At 59.0% G+C, this 5,703-nt stretch overlaps 1 long non-coding RNA gene across 1 annotated transcript; it reads right to left on the bottom strand.

The window, feature by feature from the left end:
- Positions 1 to 3,003: 3,003 nt before the first annotated feature.
- On the bottom strand, positions 3,004 to 5,184 carry LOC115515395. The gene is made up of 3 exons (XR_003969241.1): positions 5,081 to 5,184; positions 3,990 to 4,186; positions 3,004 to 3,159 (listed from the first exon to the last, which is right to left on the bottom strand). It is a non-coding gene; the product is annotated as an uncharacterized LOC115515395 (long non-coding RNA).
- Between the last annotated feature and the right edge of the window lie 519 nt (positions 5,185 to 5,703).

The raw sequence follows: 5,703 nt of genomic DNA, 5'->3' as shown, positions 1-5,703 counted from the left end.
GGAAAAGGCTGGGGAAATTGGTTCCATTTTCAATGAGGATTGTAATTGTTTTTCATTTTAACAACGCCAACATCAAGGAATGCCTGCCGGGAAGATTCCAGTGGGTAAGTGGGAGTGGGGTGCTTGGGACCCCCATGTTACACTGGGGACTTTCGGGTTCCGTGCACGTGGCTGGACTGCAAGGTGGAGGCACAATAAGCGTGTTTTTAAAGGCGCGGAAGCAGATGATCGAGCCAAAACTCAGAACACAGTGACCGAGCATTGCCAGGAGGCTGGAGGGAGCTAAGTGTTATGAGCTAAGTCACCGTGTGTAGTTTACTGCTGGAAAACCAAGACCTCGAGAGATAAACCTGTGGAACTTTATCAAGAAAGAGGTGTTGCGAACAGAAATGGTTAAAAATAGATAAATGAAACCCACGCAGGCCTCCAGGGCTCGGTCAGCATCCGCTCCCCGCTCCCCTGGGCTACTTTTCTGTCACCAGGCGTGTGTATTACTAGGGCATGGTTCTTGTTTTCTGTTTTGAATTTCCAAATGCTGATCCCTGGGTGGAAGGCTCTGGGCCCAAGTCCAAGCAAAGCGTCAGCAAGTCAGGAGAACTAGAGTGGGGGGTCCAGCGGCTCCCACCGCCCATTTTCCAAGAGCACGTCCACCCCGGCAGGATGTTCCGTCAGCCTCCCTGCTGTGCCCTGGACAGCCCAGCGTCCCGAAGCCCAGCGTCAGGGCCCTGTGCACCTAAGGGCTCTGTGGCCAGGGCTGCGTCAGTGTCCCAGGGGTCCCTCTCCGCACTGGACAGGTGGGGTCCGGGGCTCAGAGCGGGCTTTCCTCCAGCTCTGGACAGAACCCAGGGCTCCCGAGGTTCCGACTCCTCTCCCAGGGCCTCGGCTCTCAGGACTCACCCCCAGGGCAGAGCTTTCCTGAAGCAGGGAGGCAAGAGCGAGGTGTGTTGGGGTTCCGACCAGGGGCACAGGGCTGCCAAGAGGAAGCCCTTTGAGGAAGGAAGTTGGGACGGATGGGAAGGAAGTGGGTGAAGCCAGAGGCCCGCACGGCCTCTGTGCAGGAGGAGACACCTCCTTCCCTCACCGGCAAGGCCCAGACGGAGGGCCGCACAGCCTGTGTCCTCCGGGGCCGGGCGGCCCAGGGCAGAGGCCGGACACCGGTGCGGGATTGGCTACGCGATCCGGGACGAGCCAGCCCCACCCGAGTCTCTTTCTTCATCTATAAAAGGGGGACTCTTGGTTGCCAGGGGCAGAAGCCCCAACTGAAGCCAGCCGGCGATAAAAGGACAACAAAATGTTGCACTCCAGGGCAGGGCTGACAGGGCACGAGGCAGGCTGAGGGGGGCAGCCTGGGCCTCACGCCTCCCAGCCGGTTGTCTGTCCCTGACGCCTCGTCTCTGGCTCTGCACCGGCTCCCTCGTGTGGACACATAGGACCCTGGAAGGAGCCGGCGGTGTGTTCCCGCCCGGGGCCTCTCAGCAGAAAGGTTCCAAGTGCGGAGCACAGGGCCTGTCTGGATGTCACACGGGATGTGACAAAGAGCTGTTTTCTTGTGCAACGGTGGGCGGCTCACTGCCTCGTATTCGCTTTCGTGCCTCATTCCCCACCCCACCCCCGAGCTGTGCCCTAGGAATACAGAACTAACAAAGTCTTACAGCAGAAGCTTTGCCTTGGGGTCTGTTTCCTAGAGAACCTGGGATGAGATAGCTGCTCATAAACTGTGTGACCTTGGATACTTGCTCAATCTGTCTGTGCTTCAATTCTCTCATCTGAAAAATGGAGTCATGGGTTACACTGACTTATGGAGTCATAGGAACTCCTATCTCATGGGTTACACTGAGTTAAACATGCAGAAGGCACCGCGAGCTGGGGAAGCTTTCTTTTTTTATTTTTATGTTTTTAAGTTTGTTTTTATTTATTTTGAGAGAGAACAAGAGTGAGCAGGGGCGGGGCAGAGAGAGAGAGAGAGAGAGAGAAGGAGAGAGAGAGAATCCCAAGTAGGCTCCACACTGACAGCACAGAGCCCAATGTGGGGCTTGAACTCACAATCCTTCAGATCATGACCTGAGCGGAAGTCAAGAGTCTGACGCTCAACCGACTGAGCCATCCAAGTGCCCATGCCTCTAATTTTACAATTGAGGAAACTGAGGCCCAGAGAAAGGAAGTAACCTGGCCAACTCGAGGCAACGGGCAGAGACAAGGAGTATATTGGGGGAGGAGGCACACAGGTCCCATCCCCAGCCTAGCACAGAGCCCTCTGGAACAGACCCCCCCCCCCCAACATCAGGGAGCCAGGGGGCCGGGCCTGGGGACCCTGTGGCTTTTGCCTGGGTCGGTTGTGTCTGTGGCCTCTCCAGGGGATGGCCGGGAACAGGGAGCATGGGCACCCCCGCCAAGGCCTCAGAGTCCTGGTGAGTGGCCCAGACAGCCAGGAGCCAGGGCTGAGGCAGCGGTAGGCCAGCACCGGTCACCATGGGGGCTGAACATCCAGGCGTGGAGTTTGCTCTCTGCCCAAACCCTGTGTCCTACTTAATGGCAAACCTCTAAGACCAGGCAGTGGGGTGAAACAGAGGAGTGTCTTTAGCAGAGTCAGGCTGGGGTCCTCTCAGGTTCTAGCTGACCCTTTCCTATTCCAGGCCTGCTCCTTGATGTCCGGGTGGCACTGGCTGGGACCAAATGACATGGCCAGGTAAGCTCACACTCAGGTGTGAGTGCCAGCAGCCTGGCCTCCTAAAACAGGAGAGGGGAGCAGGCTTACACTGGGGCCCCTCGTGCCCAGAGCATCCATATCCAAGGCTGGTGTGTGTCGGGACGGCCCCATCATCGTACGGATGGGGACACTTTGGGAGGATGAGACATGCCAGCGTCACAGCCGGCCAAACAGACCCGGGTGTCCAACCCAGGCCGGGGTATGCAGAGCGGATGTGACCGAACTCAAGGGCTTTATCCCCCAGCAATACACAACCCGAGGGTGTGTTGCAAGCAAAGAACTTTGTATTACTTGTTCCAAGTGAGGAGACAGGGAGATCGCTCTCAAAGCACCGGCTCCCCGTGGGGTCGGCGCAGGAAGCTCTCACCGGGGGGCTGGGGGCAGGAGCAGGGAGCTTGAGTAAGCAGGTCGACTGCGGACACACGTCGGTGTGCATGCACACGGTGGGTACCCTGTAGGTCCGGAAAATGGTAGAAAACTCCACCCACAGCAGGGACACTTCAGGTTGTAATGAGCTAAAGGTTACGTCCACCCGGGGGGCTGTTGTGCCGGCCCTTAGCTCGTGCTCACGCTGGGGGCCTGGCCCCGGCCTGGAGCTGTTGTTCTGCAAAACCAAACCCACTCCTCCCTTGCCTTTGTCACTTCCCTTCCCCGCTTCGCCTGCTGGTTTTCAGCCCTCTGGTTCCAGTGACTTCCAGACGCACCTTAGCTGGCACCCAGGGCTCCGCGAACGGTGGGTGGGGGCTCAGAGGAGGCCCACGGACCCAGGGGATGGGTCTTCCCTTCTCGAGTTCCAGGCGCCTGTGGAGCTCAGCACAGGGCACAGTCACAGTGGAATGAATGCTGCCCAGGCGTCTAAAAACCTTTTTTTTCTTTTTCCAACTGAGAATCTGATTGCCTCAATAGACTGGTCGGACTTCAAGAACTTCGCTCTTTACAGAGGCCGTCCTGGGGGGGCAGGACTGAGACAGACCTTGAACCCCCAGCCCTCAACACGGCGGAGTGGAGCCCCAGGGGGAGACAGCCCTCATCCTAGCCTACTGGGGCCTCTGGAGCCACCTTCAGTCAGCCCTTTCTGAGGACCTGCATTACCGAGGAGGCCCATCACCCCTGGGACCGTCTCAGCATTCGGAATTGAGTCCTCTCGGGCTTTGCCATGGTTTGGAAAGAGCATTCGCTCCACAGGGCCGTGGGGGCCTGAAGAGTTGAGGTAAAGTTGCAGAAAGTGGGGAGAGCCCAGGTAGAGAGCCTGTCTCCCTCACTCCAGGCTTCCCACACTCACCTCCTCTGGGAAGCCTTCCCGGATGCCCCTGTATTCTCCCAACTTTCCTGGCATCTTCCATGGAGACTTCCTCCCTGCCCCCTCTGCTCGTCTGGGGCCCGCTCTTCCTGGTGGCCCTGAGGCCTGACCACACGCGGTGCGGGGATGAGGAACACTGGTCTGCTTCTATGGGGTTCCGGCCCCGCTGGGAAGGGAGCCTTGGACGTCAGGAACAGCGGAGAAAGGACCAACGTGTAAATCAAGCTGCTGTTTTCCAGGCTCTATGCTAAAGCATGTTACGCACATTCTCCAATTTAACCCTCGTGTAACCTTCTAAAAATGCCATGATTATCATTATGTTATAGATGAGGACACTAAGACACACAGACGTTAAGCTGCTGAGGTCACACGGGCAGCACATGCCAGAACCCTACTTTGAGCCCCAAAGGGTCACCTGTCAGAGCCATCATCCACGTGTGTGGCTCAGGGGTGGAGGCAGGTGAGGGGTGGCTTCCTGGAGAAGGGGGGGGCATGCGGGCGGGGACAGGAGGATGGGTGTGGACTGAACCCTAGTTCCCGCGTTTGAGGGTGTGATTGCAGGCTAAGGGTTTGGGGTAGAATTATGGCCCCCCAAATGTCCATGTCCTGACCCAACCTGTGAATACGTTAACTCCCACGTCAAAAGGGACTTGGCCAATTTGGTCAAGTTAAGGATCTCAAGATCATCCCGGATTATCCGGGTGGTCCCATGTGGTCCCAAGGGTCCTTATAGGAGGGAGGCAGGAGGGTCCGAGTGAGGGGAGATGTGACAAGAGACAAAAGTCAGAGAGAGAGAGCGGAAGCCGTCACACCACCGATGGAGGAGAGGCCACGTGCCGAGGAACCCAAGTGGCTTCCAGGGAAGCTGGGAAAGGCAAGGAAAGGGGTTTCCTCTGGAGCCTCCAGGCGGAACGCAGCCCGGCCAACGCCTTGACTTTCGCCCCACGGGGCCCGCTCTGGACTGCTGGCCTCCAGCGCTGGGAGAGAACACGTGTGTGTTCCAACGGCAGCGGCTGGAGCAGACACGGGGCTTGGGACAGCACCGCCCTTCAGAAAGCCAGATTCAGTCCTACCTTCCGTCTTCCGGGCCCTGTGATGGGTCTCGGGGACACAGTGGCCAGGGGGACACTGCCCCGGGCCCGCTGAGCTAGGGGCCCCTCGAGCCGAGCAGGTTATCAGTAAGTGGCAGCCGACAGAGCCCGCTCCCAGGCTGCACGCAGGGCCTCTGTTTATCGGAAAGAGGCTTATCTGGACGGTGGGGCCGGGCTCTGCAGGGGCGAGGCGGTGCCCACTGCTGCCCACACGCCCCGCGGGGGGTCCTCACCGCGCCGAGCGGGGGGTCTCCACGGGCCCGCGGGGAGGCATGAGGGGTCAGCACCGGCGCCGACACACAAGTGCCCGAACACTGCCCAGCACGTCCGCGGCTACACTGGCCCCGAACTGGAAACGACCCGCAGGCCATCCGCAGGGCGGTTCGGGGGCTGCCTTCTCGCTCGGTGGGGCACTAGAATGGCCCCGAAAACATCTGCTAATTCTCATCAGGCTCACACGGAGCCAGAGAGCACCTCTTGCACGACCCCGCTCATGCAGTGTTCACAAGGAGGAAACACCAATCTGCGTGTTGGACGTCAGGTGGGGCTGCCCGGCCGGGCGTGACTGGGGGGCGCTGGGCTTCGGGAGAACTGGTGACAGTCCG

This window comes from Lynx canadensis, chromosome B3 (genome assembly GCF_007474595.2).
Source record: "Lynx canadensis isolate LIC74 chromosome B3, mLynCan4.pri.v2, whole genome shotgun sequence".
Lineage (NCBI taxonomy): Eukaryota > Metazoa > Chordata > Mammalia > Carnivora > Felidae > Lynx > Lynx canadensis.
Note: the sequence above shows the minus strand (reverse complement) of the source record. Positions and strands in the feature narration are given on the sequence as shown.